At 47.8% G+C, this 15,336-nt stretch overlaps 9 non-coding genes and 1 pseudogene across 9 annotated transcripts; all 10 read left to right on the forward strand.

Moving 5' to 3' along the window:
- Window positions 1-784: 784 nt before the first annotated feature.
- On the forward strand, window positions 785-975 carry LOC142686768 (U2 spliceosomal RNA). Its single transcript, XR_012856077.1, has one exon. It is a non-coding gene; the product is annotated as a U2 spliceosomal RNA (small nuclear RNA).
- A 1,289-nt stretch (window positions 976-2,264) lies between these two features.
- On the forward strand, window positions 2,265-2,455 carry LOC142687133 (U2 spliceosomal RNA). Its single transcript, XR_012856408.1, has one exon. It is a non-coding gene; the product is annotated as a U2 spliceosomal RNA (small nuclear RNA).
- Window positions 2,456-3,755: 1,300 nt separating this feature from the next.
- LOC142686770 (U2 spliceosomal RNA) lies at window positions 3,756-3,946 on the forward strand. The gene has a single exon (XR_012856079.1). It is a non-coding gene; the product is annotated as a U2 spliceosomal RNA (small nuclear RNA).
- Window positions 3,947-5,231: 1,285 nt separating this feature from the next.
- LOC142686771 (U2 spliceosomal RNA) lies at window positions 5,232-5,422 on the forward strand. The gene has a single exon (XR_012856080.1). It is a non-coding gene; the product is annotated as a U2 spliceosomal RNA (small nuclear RNA).
- Window positions 5,423-6,722: 1,300 nt separating this feature from the next.
- On the forward strand, window positions 6,723-6,933 carry LOC142687151 (U2 spliceosomal RNA; annotated as a pseudogene).
- Window positions 6,934-8,237: 1,304 nt separating this feature from the next.
- On the forward strand, window positions 8,238-8,428 carry LOC142686772 (U2 spliceosomal RNA). Its single transcript, XR_012856081.1, has one exon. It is a non-coding gene; the product is annotated as a U2 spliceosomal RNA (small nuclear RNA).
- Window positions 8,429-9,720: 1,292 nt separating this feature from the next.
- LOC142686773 (U2 spliceosomal RNA) lies at window positions 9,721-9,911 on the forward strand. Its single transcript, XR_012856082.1, has one exon. It is a non-coding gene; the product is annotated as a U2 spliceosomal RNA (small nuclear RNA).
- A 1,288-nt stretch (window positions 9,912-11,199) lies between these two features.
- Window positions 11,200-11,390, forward strand: LOC142686774 (U2 spliceosomal RNA). Its single transcript, XR_012856083.1, has one exon. It is a non-coding gene; the product is annotated as a U2 spliceosomal RNA (small nuclear RNA).
- Window positions 11,391-12,678: 1,288 nt separating this feature from the next.
- Window positions 12,679-12,869, forward strand: LOC142687109 (U2 spliceosomal RNA). The gene has a single exon (XR_012856386.1). It is a non-coding gene; the product is annotated as a U2 spliceosomal RNA (small nuclear RNA).
- A 1,284-nt stretch (window positions 12,870-14,153) lies between these two features.
- LOC142686776 (U2 spliceosomal RNA) lies at window positions 14,154-14,344 on the forward strand. Its single transcript, XR_012856084.1, has one exon. It is a non-coding gene; the product is annotated as a U2 spliceosomal RNA (small nuclear RNA).
- The last annotated feature ends 992 nt before the right edge of the window (window positions 14,345-15,336 follow it).

Genomic DNA, 15,336 nt, shown 5'->3' on the forward strand with positions numbered 1-15,336 from the left:
TAAGAATTGCAGTTGCAACAAAGCCTTGCTTGCCTACAAAGAGAGCAGCAATTTGGATTTGTTACTATGTTACCTAGAAGAATAACAAACTGTGCAAGGATGGAGGTTGTAGGAGCAAGGAGAAGTTGTCTGTAAAGTTGGTGGATGCCTATTTTCCATTTTGCAGTCCCTTGTCTCCCTCTTGTGGCCTCCTGGAGGCAACTAGCTGTGCAAAAAAAAGACAGCCTGGCGGCCGGCTGTTGCAGTGTTGCCCTCTCAGGCAACACTGAGTGACTGACTGAGCCTCACCGTCTTATATAAAGTTCAGACGGAACTTTGCACGTGTCATAGTGGAGCCCTCAGGATTCCAGAGCCAGCTTTCTGACATCATAATGGGGCCTCAGAGATAAAAGCCTGGGCCCAGGCAGTGTTGGTCAGTGCTGCTCAGCAGGCAGCACTGGACTGGACTGGATTACAGCTGATACAAGGTGTGAAGGAACAAGGGGTGGCTGTGGGCATGCACTTGCTGCCGCTGCCAGTGTTTATCTGCATGGCAGCAGGGCATTTGGGCGTTGCCAGGAAGGCGTTTTTATGTAGATTCCTCCTCTTTCAGCACTGCATTGTGGTGCAAGCAAAAGAAGCAAATCCTGTCTGGCTTCCTCTCCGGCCTTTATTCACCTCCCGTGTAGCTGTGAGTGTGTGAGCCTGCAGGGCCCCATGGAATTGCCTAGAAGTAGGCTGAATCGCTGCAAGGGCTGAACAGCAGTATCGGGCAGGCTCGGGCAACGCGCGGCCCGTTCGGGTTATCGCTTCTCGGCCTTTTGGCTAAGATCAAGTGTAGTATCTGTTCTTATCAGTTTAATATCTGATACGTCCCCTATCTGGGGACCATATATTAAATGGATTTTTAGAACAGGGAGATGGAAATAGAGCTTGCTCTGTCCACTCCACGCATTGACCTGGTATTGCAGTATTTCCAGGACCGGTGCACCCTTTCCTTATGTGTTGACTAAAAGCAGATTCCAAAAGTGTTTTTTGTCTTTGCTATTGTTTCTGTCTTTCTGAAGGGATCTCCCCTTTTAATCCCATTATTTCAACACCTGTTGGACAATGCATGAGTGATAATGAGCTCATTGATTAAATGCAATTAATGAATAGATTGCCACCTCTTGTTGTGTGTCGTCTGTGTTTCTGTGTTTCCGGCATTTCACATTGGAACACCTCATTCACCTTCCTTGTCTTCTCTCCGCCCTCCCTTTTAGTAAGTTAAAGAGCTGCACCTGAGCCAGCCACTGATTGATTGATTGATTGATTGATTGATTGATTGATTGATTGATTGATTGATTGATTGATGCAGCACAACAGTCAAATAGTGGAGTGGAGTAGGGGAACAGCAAACAGCCAATAAAGCAGCCCGCCCGCTCGCCTGCCCGCCACAATGGACCTAGCTGTGTACACTAGATGGATGTGATGGAATGTACTGTCGTCCCTACATTTCAAGAAGAAGTAAGAATTGCAGTTGCAACAAAGCCTTGCTTGCCTACAAAGAGAGCAGCAATTTGGATTTGTTACTATGTTACCTAGAAGAATAACAAACTGTGCAAGGATGGAGGTTGTAGGAGCAAGGAGAAGTTGTCTGTAAAGTTGGTGGATGCCTATTTTCCATTTTGCAGTCCCTTGTCTCCCTCTTGTGGCCTCCTGGAGGCAACTAGCTGTGCAAAAAAAAGACAGCCCCGGCTGTTGCAGTGTTGCCCTCTCAGGCAACACTGAGTGACTGACTGAGCCTCACCGTCTTATATAAAGTTCAGACGGAACTTTGCACGTGTCATAGTGGAGCCCTCAGGATTCCAGAGCCAGCTTTCTGACATCATAATGGGGCCTCAGAGATAAAAGCCTGGGCCCAGGCAGTGTTGGTCAGTGCTGCTCAGCAGGCAGCACTGGACTGGACTGGATTACAGCTGATACAAGGTGTGAAGGAACAAGGGGTGGCTGTGGGCATGCACTTGCTGCCGCTGCCAGTGTTTATCTGCATGGCAGCAGGGCATTTGGGCGTTGCCAGGAAGGCGTTTTTATGTAGATTCCTCCTCTTTCAGCACTGCATTGTGGTGCAAGCAAAAGAAGCAAATCCTGTCTGGCTTCCTCTCCGGCCTTTATTCACCTCCCGTGTAGCTGTGAGTGTGTGAGCCTGCAGGGCCCCATGGAATTGCCTAGAAGTAGGCTGAATCGCTGCAAGGGCTGAACAGCAGTATCGGGCAGGCTCGGGCAACGCGCGGCCCGTTCGGGTTATCGCTTCTCGGCCTTTTGGCTAAGATCAAGTGTAGTATCTGTTCTTATCAGTTTAATATCTGATACATCCCCTATCTGGGGACCATATATTAAATGGATTTTTAGAACAGGGAGATGGAAATAGAGCTTGCTCTGTCCACTCCACGCATTGACCTGGTATTGCAGTATTTCCAGGACCGGTGCACCCTTTCCTTATGTGTTGACTAAAAGCAGATTCCAAAAGTGTTTTTTGTCTTTGCTATTGTTTCTGTCTTTCTGAAGGGATCTCCCCTTTTAATCCCATTATTTCAACACCTGTTGGACAATGCATGAGTGATAATGAGCTCATTGATTAAATGCAATTAATGAATAGATTGCCACCTCTTGTTGTGTGTCGTCTGTGTTTCTGTGTTTCCGGCATTTCACATTGGAACACCTCATTCACCTTCCTTGTCTTCTCTCCGCCCTCCCTTTTAGGTAAGTTAAAGAGCTGCACCTGAGCCAGCCACTGATTGATTGATTGATTGATTGATTGATTGATTGATTGATTGATTGATTGATTGATTGATTGATGCAGCACAACAGTCAAATAGTGGAGTGGAGTAGGGGAACAGCAAACAGCCAATAAAGCAGCCCGCCCGCTCGCCTGCCCGCCACAATGGACCTACCTGTGTACACTAGATGGATGTGATGGAATGTACTGTCGTCCCTACATTTCAAGAAGAAGTAAGAATTGCAGTTGCAACAAAGCCTTGCTTGCCTACAAAGAGAGCAGCAATTTGGATTTGTTACTATGTTACCTAGAAGAATAACAAACTGTGCAAGGATGGAGGTTGTAGGAGCAAGGAGAAGTTGTCTGTAAAGTTGGTGGATGCCTATTTTCCATTTTGCAGTCCCTTGTCTCCCTCTTGTGGCCTCCTGGAGGCAACTAGCTGTGCAAAAAAAAGACAGCCTGGCGGCCGGCTGTTGCAGTGTTGCCCTCTCAGGCAACACTGAGTGACTGACTGAGCCTCACCGTCTTATATAAAGTTCAGACGGAACTTTGCACGTGTCATAGTGGAGCCCTCAGGATTCCAGAGCCAGCTTTCTGACATCATAATGGGGCCTCAGAGATAAAAGCCTGGGCCCAGGCAGTGTTGGTCAGTGCTGCTCAGCAGGCAGCACTGGACTGGACTGGATTACAGCTGATACAAGGTGTGAAGGAACAAGGGGTGGCTGTGGGCATGCACTTGCTGCCGCTGCCAGTGTTTATCTGCATGGCAGCAGGGCATTTGGGCGTTGCCAGGAAGGCGTTTTTATGTAGATTCCTCCTCTTTCAGCACTGCATTGTGGTGCAAGCAAAAGAAGCAAATCCTGTCTGGCTTCCTCTCCGGCCTTTATTCACCTCCCGTGTAGCTGTGAGTGTGTGAGCCTGCAGGGCCCCATGGAATTGCCTAGAAGTAGGCTGAATCGCTGCAAGGGCTGAACAGCAGTATCGGGCAGGCTCGGGCAACGCGCGGCCCGTTCGGGTTATCGCTTCTCGGCCTTTTGGCTAAGATCAAGTGTAGTATCTGTTCTTATCAGTTTAATATCTGATACGTCCCCTATCTGGGGACCATATATTAAATGGATTTTTAGAACAGGGAGATGGAAATAGAGCTTGCTCTGTCCACTCCACGCATTGACCTGGTATTGCAGTATTTCCAGGACCGGTGCACCCTTTCCTTATGTGTTGACTAAAAGCAGATTCCAAAAGTGTTTTTTGTCTTTGCTATTGTTTCTGTCTTTCTGAAGGGATCTCCCCTTTTAATCCCATTATTTCAACACCTGTTGGACAATGCATGAGTGATAATGAGCTCATTGATTAAATGCAATTAATGAATAGATTGCCACCTCTTGTTGTGTGTCGTCTGTGTTTCTGTGTTTCCGGCATTTCACATTGGAACACCTCATTCACCTTCCTTGTCTTCTCTCCGCCCTCCCTTTTAGGTAAGTTAAAGAGCTGCACCTGAGCCAGCCACTGATTGATTGATTGATTGATTGATTGATTGATTGATTGATTGATTGATTGATTGATGCAGCACAACAGTCAAATAGTGGAGTGGAGTAGGGGAACAGCAAACAGCCAATAAAGCAGCCCGCCCGCTCGCCTGCCCGCCACAATGGACCTACCTGTGTACACTAGATGGATGTGATGGAATGTACTGTCGTCCCTACATTTCAAGAAGAAGTAAGAATTGCAGTTGCAACAAAGCCTTGCTTGCCTACAAAGAGAGCAGCAATTTGGATTTGTTACTATGTTACCTAGAAGAATAACAAACTGTGCAAGGATGGAGGTTGTAGGAGCAAGGAGAAGTTGTCTGTAAAGTTGGTGGATGCCTATTTTCCATTTTGCAGTCCCTTGTCTCCCTCTTGTGGCCTCCTGGAGGCAACTAGCTGTGCAAAAAAAAGACAGCCTGGCGGCCGGCTGTTGCAGTGTTGCCCTCTCAGGCAACACTGAGTGACTGACTGAGCCTCACCGTCTTATATAAAGTTCAGACGGAACTTTGCACGTGTCATAGTGGAGCCCTCAGGATTCCAGAGCCAGCTTTCATAATGGGGCCTCAGAGATAAAAGCCTGGGCCCAGGCAGTGTTGGTCAGTGCTGCTCAGCAGGCAGCACTGGACTGGACTGGATTACAGCTGATACAAGGTGTGAAGGAACAAGGGGTGGCTGTGGGCATGCACTTGCTGCCGCTGCCAGTGTTTATCTGCATGGCAGCAGGGCATTTGGGCGTTGCCAGGAAGGCGTTTTTATGTAGATTCCTCCTCTTTCAGCACTGCATTGTGGTGCAAGCAAAAGAAGCAAATCCTGTCTGGCTTCCTCTCCGGCCTTTATTCACCTCCCGTGTAGCTGTGAGTGTGTGAGCCTGCAGGGCCCCATGGAATTGCCTAGAAGTAGGCTGAATCGCTGCAAGGGCTGAACAGCAGTATCGGGCAGGCTCGGGCAACGCGCGGCCCGTTCGGGTTATCGCTTCTCGGCCTTTTGGCTAAGATCAAGTGTAGTATCTGTTCTTATCAGTTTAATATCTGATACGTCCCCTATCTGGGGACCATATATTAAATGGATTTTTAGAACAGGGAGATGGAAATAGAGCTTGCTCTGTCCACTCCACGCATTGACCTGGTATTGCAGTATTTCCAGGACCGGTGCACCCTTTCCTTATGTGTTGACTAAAAGCAGATTCCAAAAGTGTTTTTTGTCTTTGCTATTGTTTCTGTCTTTCTGAAGGGATCTCCCCTTTTAATCCCATTATTTCAACACCTGTTGGACAATGCATGAGTGATAATGAGCTCATTGATTAAATGCAATTAATGAATAGATTGCCACCTCTTGTTGTGTGTCGTCTGTGTTTCTGTGTTTCCGGCATTTCACATTGGAACACCTCATTCACCTTCCTTGTCTTCTCTCCGCCCTCCCTTTTAGGTAAGTTAAAGAGCTGCACCTGAGCCAGCCACTGATTGATTGATTGATTGATTGATTGATTGATTGATTGATTGATTGATTGATTGATTGATTGATGCAGCACAACAGTCAAATAGTGGAGTGGAGTAGGGGAACAGCAAACAGCCAATAAAGCAGCCCGCCCGCTCGCCTGCCCGCCACAATGGACCTACCTGTGTACACTAGATGGATGTGATGGAATGTACTGTCGTCCCTACATTTCAAGAAGAAGTAAGAATTGCAGTTGCAACAAAGCCTTGCTTGCCTACAAAGAGAGCAGCAATTTGGATTTGTTACTATGTTACCTAGAAGAATAACAAACTGTGCAAGGATGGAGGTTGTAGGAGCAAGGAGAAGTTGTCTGTAAAGTTGGTGGATGCCTATTTTCCATTTTGCAGTCCCTTGTCTCCCTCTTGTGGCCTCCTGGAGGCAACTAGCTGTGCAAAAAAAAGACAGCCTGGCGGCCGGCTGTTGCAGTGTTGCCCTCTCAGGCAACACTGAGTGACTGACTGAGCCTCACCGTCTTATATAAAGTTCAGACGGAACTTTGCACGTGTCATAGTGGAGCCCTCAGGATTCCAGAGCCAGCTTTCTGACATCATAATGGGGCCTCAGAGATAAAAGCCTGGGCCCAGGCAGTGTTGGTCAGTGCTGCTCAGCAGGCAGCACTGGACTGGACTGGATTACAGCTGATACAAGGTGTGAAGGAACAAGGGGTGGCTGTGGGCATGCACTTGCTGCCGCTGCCAGTGTTTATCTGCATGGCAGCAGGGCATTTGGGCGTTGCCAGGAAGGCGTTTTTATGTAGATTCCTCCTCTTTCAGCACTGCATTGTGGTGCAAGCAAAAGAAGCAAATCCTGTCTGGCTTCCTCTCCGGCCTTTATTCACCTCCCGTGTAGCTGTGAGTGTGTGAGCCTGCAGGGCCCCATGGAATTGCCTAGAAGTAGGCTGAATCGCTGCAAGGGCTGAACAGCAGTATCGGGCAGGCTCGGGCAACGCGCGGCCCGTTCGGGTTATCGCTTCTCGGCCTTTTGGCTAAGATCAAGGCCTTTTGGCTAAGATCAAGTGTAGTATCTGTTCTTATCAGTTTAATATCTGATACGTCCCCTATCTGGGGACCATATATTAAATGGATTTTTAGAACAGGGAGATGGAAATAGAGCTTGCTCTGTCCACTCCACGCATTGACCTGGTATTGCAGTATTTCCAGGACCGGTGCACCCTTTCCTTATGTGTTGACTAAAAGCAGATTCCAAAAGTGTTTTTTGTCTTTGCTATTGTTTCTGTCTTTCTGAAGGGATCTCCCCTTTTAATCCCATTATTTCAACACCTGTTGGACAATGCATGAGTGATAATGAGCTCATTGATTAAATGCAATTAATGAATAGATTGCCACCTCTTGTTGTGTGTCGTCTGTGTTTCTGTGTTTCCGGCATTTCACATTGGAACACCTCATTCACCTTCCTTGTCTTCTCTCCGCCCTCCCTTTTAGGTAAGTTAAAGAGCTGCACCTGAGCCAGCCACTGATTGATTGATTGATTGATTGATTGATTGATTGATTGATTGATTGATTGATTGATTGATTGATTGATGCAGCACAACAGTCAAATAGTGGAGTGGAGTAGGGGAACAGCAAACAGCCAATAAAGCAGCCCGCCCGCTCGCCTGCCCGCCACAATGGACCTACCTGTGTACACTAGATGGATGTGATGGAATGTACTGTCGTCCCTACATTTCAAGAAGAAGTAAGAATTGCAGTTGCAACAAAGCCTTGCTTGCCTACAAAGAGAGCAGCAATTTGGATTTGTTACTATGTTACCTAGAAGAATAACAAACTGTGCAAGGATGGAGGTTGTAGGAGCAAGGAGAAGTTGTCTGTAAAGTTGGTGGATGCCTATTTTCCATTTTGCAGTCCCTTGTCTCCCTCTTGTGGCCTCCTGGAGGCAACTAGCTGTGCAAAAAAAAGACAGCCTGGCGGCCGGCTGTTGCAGTGTTGCCCTCTCAGGCAACACTGAGTGACTGACTGAGCCTCACCGTCTTATATAAAGTTCAGACGGAACTTTGCACGTGTCATAGTGGAGCCCTCAGGATTCCAGAGCCAGCTTTCTGACATCATAATGGGGCCTCAGAGATAAAAGCCTGGGCCCAGGCAGTGTTGGTCAGTGCTGCTCAGCAGGCAGCACTGGACTGGACTGGATTACAGCTGATACAAGGTGTGAAGGAACAAGGGGTGGCTGTGGGCATGCACTTGCTGCCGCTGCCAGTGTTTATCTGCATGGCAGCAGGGCATTTGGGCGTTGCCAGGAAGGCGTTTTTATGAAGATTCCTCCTCTTTCAGCACTGCATTGTGGTGCAAGCAAAAGAAGCAAATCCTGTCTGGCTTCCTCTCCGGCCTTTATTCACCTCCCGTGTAGCTGTGAGTGTGTGAGCCTGCAGGGCCCCATGGAATTGCCTAGAAGTAGGCTGAATCGCTGCAAGGGCTGAACAGCAGTATCGGGCAGGCTCGGGCAACGCGCGGCCCGTTCGGGTTATCGCTTCTCGGCCTTTTGGCTAAGATCAAGTGTAGTATCTGTTCTTATCAGTTTAATATCTGATACGTCCCCTATCTGGGGACCATATATTAAATGGATTTTTAGAACAGGGAGATGGAAATAGAGCTTGCTCTGTCCACTCCACGCATTGACCTGGTATTGCAGTATTTCCAGGACCGGTGCACCCTTTCCTTATGTGTTGACTAAAAGCAGATTCCAAAAGTGTTTTTTGTCTTTGCTATTGTTTCTGTCTTTCTGAAGGGATCTCCCCTTTTAATTCCATTATTTCAACACCTGTTGGACAATGCATGAGTGATAATGAGCTCATTGATTAAATGCAATTAATGAATAGATTGCCACCTCTTGTTGTGTGTCGTCTGTGTTTCTGTGTTTCCGGCATTTCACATTGGAACACCTCATTCACCTTCCTTGTCTTCTCTCCGCCCTCCCTTTTAGGTAAGTTAAAGAGCTGCACCTGAGCCAGCCACTGATTGATTGATTGATTGATTGATTGATTGATTGATTGATTGATTGATTGATTGATGCAGCACAACAGTCAAATAGTGGAGTGGAGTAGGGGAACAGCAAACAGCCAATAAAGCAGCCCGCCCGCTCGCCTGCCCGCCACAATGGACCTACCTGTGTACACTAGATGGATGTGATGGAATGTACTGTCGTCCCTACATTTCAAGAAGAAGTAAGAATTGCAGTTGCAACAAAGCCTTGCTTGCCTACAAAGAGAGCAGCAATTTGGATTTGTTACTATGTTACCTAGAAGAATAACAAACTGTGCAAGGATGGAGGTTGTAGGAGCAAGGAGAAGTTGTCTGTAAAGTTGGTGGATGCCTATTTTCCATTTTGCAGTCCCTTGTCTCCCTCTTGTGGCCTCCTGGAGGCAACTAGCTGTGCAAAAAAAAGACAGCCTGGCGGCCGGCTGTTGCAGTGTTGCCCTCTCAGGCAACACTGAGTGACTGACTGAGCCTCACCGTCTTATATAAAGTTCAGACGGAACTTTGCACGTGTCATAGTGGAGCCCTCAGGATTCCAGAGCCAGCTTTCTGACATCATAATGGGGCCTCAGAGATAAAAGCCTGGGCCCAGGCAGTGTTGGTCAGTGCTGCTCAGCAGGCAGCACTGGACTGGACTGGATTACAGCTGATACAAGGTGTGAAGGAACAAGGGGTGGCTGTGGGCATGCACTTGCTGCCGCTGCCAGTGTTTATCTGCATGGCAGCAGGGCATTTGGGCGTTGCCAGGAAGGCGTTTTTATGTAGATTCCTCCTCTTTCAGCACTGCATTGTGGTGCAAGCAAAAGAAGCAAATCCTGTCTGGCTTCCTCTCCGGCCTTTATTCACCTCCCGTGTAGCTGTGAGTGTGTGAGCCTGCAGGGCCCCATGGAATTGCCTAGAAGTAGGCTGAATCGCTGCAAGGGCTGAACAGCAGTATCGGGCAGGCTCGGGCAACGCGCGGCCCGTTCGGGTTATCGCTTCTCGGCCTTTTGGCTAAGATCAAGTGTAGTATCTGTTCTTATCAGTTTAATATCTGATACGTCCCCTATCTGGGGACCATATATTAAATGGATTTTTAGAACAGGGAGATGGAAATAGAGCTTGCTCTGTCCACTCCACGCATTGACCTGGTATTGCAGTATTTCCAGGACCGGTGCACCCTTTCCTTATGTGTTGACTAAAAGCAGATTCCAAAAGTGTTTTTTGTCTTTGCTATTGTTTCTGTCTTTCTGAAGGGATCTCCCCTTTTAATCCCATTATTTCAACACCTGTTGGACAATGCATGAGTGATAATGAGCTCATTGATTAAATGCAATTAATGAATAGATTGCCACCTCTTGTTGTGTGTCGTCTGTGTTTCTGTGTTTCCGGCATTTCACATTGGAACACCTCATTCACCTTCCTTGTCTTCTCTCCGCCCTCCCTTTTAGGTAAGTTAAAGAGCTGCACCTGAGCCAGCCACTGATTGATTGATTGATTGATTGATTGATTGATTGATTGATTGATTGATTGATGCAGCACAACAGTCAAATAGTGGAGTGGAGTAGGGGAACAGCAAACAGCCAATAAAGCAGCCCGCCCGCTCGCCTGCCCGCCACAATGGACCTACCTGTGTACACTAGATGGATGTGATGGAATGTACTGTCGTCCCTACATTTCAAGAAGAAGTAAGAATTGCAGTTGCAACAAAGCCTTGCTTGCCTACAAAGAGAGCAGCAATTTGGATTTGTTACTATGTTACCTAGAAGAATAACAAACTGTGCAAGGATGGAGGTTGTAGGAGCAAGGAGAAGTTGTCTGTAAAGTTGGTGGATGCCTATTTTCCATTTTGCAGTCCCTTGTCTCCCTCTTGTGGCCTCCTGGAGGCAACTAGCTGTGCAAAAAAAAGACAGCCTGGCGGCCGGCTGTTGCAGTGTTGCCCTCTCAGGCAACACTGAGTGACTGACTGAGCCTCACCGTCTTATATAAAGTTCAGACGGAACTTTGCACGTGTCATAGTGGAGCCCTCAGGATTCCAGAGCCAGCTTTCTGACATCATAATGGGGCCTCAGAGATAAAAGCCTGGGCCCAGGCAGTGTTGGTCAGTGCTGCTCAGCAGGCAGCACTGGACTGGACTGGATTACAGCTGATACAAGGTGTGAAGGAACAAGGGGTGGCTGTGGGCATGCACTTGCTGCCGCTGCCAGTGTTTATCTGCATGGCAGCAGGGCATTTGGGCGTTGCCAGGAAGGCGTTTTTATGTAGATTCCTCCTCTTTCAGCACTGCATTGTGGTGCAAGCAAAAGAAGCAAATCCTGTCTGGCTTCCTCTCCGGCCTTTATTCACCTCCCGTGTAGCTGTGAGTGTGTGAGCCTGCAGGGCCCCATGGAATTGCCTAGAAGTAGGCTGAATCGCTGCAAGGGCTGAACAGCAGTATCGGGCAGGCTCGGGCAACGCGCGGCCCGTTCGGGTTATCGCTTCTCGGCCTTTTGGCTAAGATCAAGTGTAGTATCTGTTCTTATCAGTTTAATATCTGATACGTCCCCTATCTGGGGACCATATATTAAATGGATTTTTAGAACAGGGAGATGGAAATAGAGCTTGCTCTGTCCACTCCACGCATTGACCTGGTATTGCAGTATTTCCAGGACCGGTGCACCCTTTCCTTATGTGTTGACTAAAAGCAGATTCCAAAAGTGTTTTTTGTCTTTGCTATTGTTTCTGTCTTTCTGAAGGGATCTCCCCTTTTAATCCCATTATTTCAACACCTGTTGGACAATGCATGAGTGATAATGAGCTCATTGATTAAATGCAATTAATGAATAGATTGCCACCTCTTGTTGTGTGTCGTCTGTGTTTCTGTGTTTCCGGCATTTCACATTGGAACACCTCATTCACCTTCCTTGTCTTCTCTCCGCCCTCCCTTTTAGGTAAGTTAAAGAGCTGCACCTGAGCCAGCCACTGATTGATTGATTGATTGATTGATTGATTGATTGATTGATTGATTGATTGATGCAGCACAACAGTCAAATAGTGGAGTGGAGTAGGGGAACAGCAAACAGCCAATAAAGCAGCCCGCCCGCTCGCCTGCCCGCCACAATGGACCTACCTGTGTACACTAGATGGATGTGATGGAATGTACTGTCGTCCCTACATTTCAAGAAGAAGTAAGAATTGCAGTTGCAACAAAGCCTTGCTTGCCTACAAAGAGAGCAGCAATTTGGATTTGTTACTATGTTACCTAGAAGAATAACAAACTGTGCAAGGATGGAGGTTGTAGGAGCAAGGAGAAGTTGTCTGTAAAGTTGGTGGATGCCTATTTTCCATTTTGCAGTCCCTTGTCTCCCTCTTGTGGCCTCCTGGAGGCAACTAGCTGTGCAAAAAAAAGACAGCCTGGCGGCCGGCTGTTGCAGTGTTGCCCTCTCAGGCAACACTGAGTGACTGACTGAGCCTCACCGTCTTATATAAAGTTCAGACGGAACTTTGCACGTGTCATAGTGGAGCCCTCAGGATTCCAGAGCCAGCTTTCTGACATCATAATGGGGCCTCAGAGATAAAAGCCTGGGCCCAGGCAGTGTTGGTCAGTGCTGCTCAGCAGGCAGCACTGGACTGGACTGGATTACAGCTGATACAAGGTGTGAAGGAACAAGGGGTGGCTGTGGGCATGCACTTGCTGCCGCTGCCAGTGTTTATCTGCATGGCAGCAGGGCATTTGGGCGTTGCCAGGAAGGCGTTTTTATGTAGATTCCTCCTCTTTCAGCACTGCATTGTGGTGCAAGCAAAAGAAGCAAATCCTGTCTGGCTTCCTCTCCGGCCTTTATTCACCTCCCGTGTAGCTGTGAGTGTGTGAGCCTGCAGGGCCCCATGGAATTGCCTAGAAGTAGGCTGAATCGCTGCAAGGGCTGAACAGCAGTATCGGGCAGGCTCGGGCAACGCGCGGCCCGTTCGGGTTATCGCTTCTCGGCCTTTTGGCTAAGATCAAGTGTAGTATCTGTTCTTATCAGTTTAATATCTGATACGTCCCCTATCTGGGGACCATATATTAAATGGATTTTTAGAACAGGGAGATGGAAATAGAGCTTGCTCTGTCCACTCCACGCATTGACCTGGTATTGCAGTATTTCCAGGACCGATGCACCCTTTCGTTATGTGTTGACTAAAAGCAGATTCCAAAAGTGTTTTTTGTCTTTGCTATTGTTTCTGTCTTTCTGAAGGGATCTCCCCTTTTAATCCCATTATTTCAACACCTGTTGGACAATGCATGAGTGATAATGAGCTCATTGATTAAATGCAATTAATGAATAGATTGCCACCTCTTGTTGTGTGTCGTCTGTGTTTCTGTGTTTCCGGCATTTCACATTGGAACACCTCATTCACCTTCCTTGTCTTCTCTCCGCCCTCCCTTTTAGGTAAGTTAAAGAGCTGCACCTGAGCCAGCCACTGATTGATTGATTGATTGATTGATTGATTGATTGATTGATTGATTGATGCAGCACAACAGTCAAATAGTGGAGTGGAGTAGGGGAACAGCAAACAGCCAATAAAGCAGCCCGCCCGCTCGCCTGCCCGCCACAATGGACCTACCTGTGTACACTAGATGGATGTGATGGAATGTACTGTCGTCCCTACATTTCAAGAAGAAGTAAGAATTGCAGTTGCAACAAAGCCTTGCTTGCCTACAAAGAGAGCAGCAATTTGGATTTGTTACTATGTTACCTAGAAGAATAACAAACTGTGCAAGGATGGAGGTTGTAGGAGCAAGGAGAAGTTGTCTGTAAAGTTGGTGGATGCCTATTTTCCATTTTGCAGTCCCTTGTCTCCCTCTTGTGGCCTCCTGGAGGCAACTAGCTGTGCAAAAAAAAGACAGCCTGGCGGCCGGCTGTTGCAGTGTTGCCCTCTCAGGCAACACTGAGTGACTGACTGAGCCTCACCGTCTTATATAAAGTTCAGACGGAACTTTGCACGTGTCATAGTGGAGCCCTCAGGATTCCAGAGCCAGCTTTCTGACATCATAATGGGGCCTCAGAGATAAAAGCCTGGGCCCAGGCAGTGTTGGTCAGTGCTGCTCAGCAGGCAGCACTGGACTGGACTGGATTACAGCTGATACAAGGTGTGAAGGAACAAGGGGTGGCTGTGGGCATGCACTTGCTGCCGCTGCCAGTGTTTATCTGCATGGCAGCAGGGCATTTGGGCGTTGCCAGGAAGGCGTTTTTATGTAGATTCCTCCTCTTTCAGCACTGCATTGTGGTGCAAGCAAAAGAAGCAAATCCTGTCTGGCTTCCTCTCCGGCCTTTATTCACCTCCCGTGTAGCTGTGAGTGTGTGAGCCTGCAGGGCCCCATGGAATTGCCTAGAAGTAGGCTGAATCGCTGCAAGGGCTGAACAGCAGTATCGGGCAGGCTCGGGCAACGCGCGGCCCGTTCGGGTTATCGCTTCTCGGCCTTTTGGCTAAGATCAAGTGTAGTATCTGTTCTTATCAGTTTAATATCTGATACGTCCCCTATCTGGGGACCATATATTAAATGGATTTTTAGAACAGGGAGATGGAAATAGAGCTTGCTCTGTCCACTCCACGCATTGACCTGGTATTGCAGTATTTCCAGGACCGGTGCACCCTTTCCTTATGTGTTGACTAAAAGCAGATTCCAAAAGTGTTTTTTGTCTTTGCTATTGTTTCTGTCTTTCTGAAGGGATCTCCCCTTTTAATCCCATTATTTCAACACCTGTTGGACAATGCATGAGTGATAATGAGCTCATTGATTAAATGCAATTAATGAATAGATTGCCACCTCTTGTTGTGTGTCGTCTGTGTTTCTGTGTTTCCGGCATTTCACATTGGAACACCTCATTCACCTTCCTTGTCTTCTCTCCGCCCTCCCTTTTAGGTAAGTTAAAGAGCTGCACCTGAGCCAGCCACTGATTGATTGATTGATTGATTGATTGATTGATTGATTGATTGATTGATTGATTCAGCACAACAGTCAAATAGTGGAGTGGAGTAGGGGAACAGCAAACAGCCAATAAAGCAGCCCGCCCGCTCGCCTGCCCGCCACAATGGACCTACCTGTGTACACTAGATGGATGTGATGGAATGTACTGTCGTCCCTACATTTCAAGAAGAAGTAAGAATTGCAGTTGCAACAAAGCCTTGCTTGCCTACAAAGAGAGCAGCAATTTGGATTTGTTACTATGTTACCTAGAAGAATAACAAACTGTGCAAGGATGGAGGTTGTAGGAGCAAGGAGAAGTTGTCTGTAAAGTTGGTGGATGCCTATTTTCCATTTTGCAGTCCCTTGTCTCCCTCTTGTGGCCTCCTGGAGGCAACTAGCTGTGCAAAAAAAAGACAGCCTGGCGGCCGGCTGTTGCAGTGTTGCCCTCTCAGGCAACACTGAGTGACTGACTGAGCCTCACCGTCTTATATAAAGTTCAGACGGAACTTTGCACGTGTCATAGTGGAGCCCTCAGGATTCCAGAGCCAGCTTTCTGACATCATAATGGGGCCTCAGCAGGGGCGTAGCTAGAGGCTCATGGGCCCCGATGCAAAAATTCTTACTGGGGCCCCCCCCCCCCGCAAACTTCTCATGGCCGACGGTCCGCTTTCAGCTGCATCG

This window comes from Rhinoderma darwinii (genome assembly GCF_050947455.1).
Source record: "Rhinoderma darwinii isolate aRhiDar2 chromosome 5 unlocalized genomic scaffold, aRhiDar2.hap1 SUPER_5_unloc_19, whole genome shotgun sequence".
Lineage (NCBI taxonomy): Eukaryota > Metazoa > Chordata > Amphibia > Anura > Rhinodermatidae > Rhinoderma > Rhinoderma darwinii.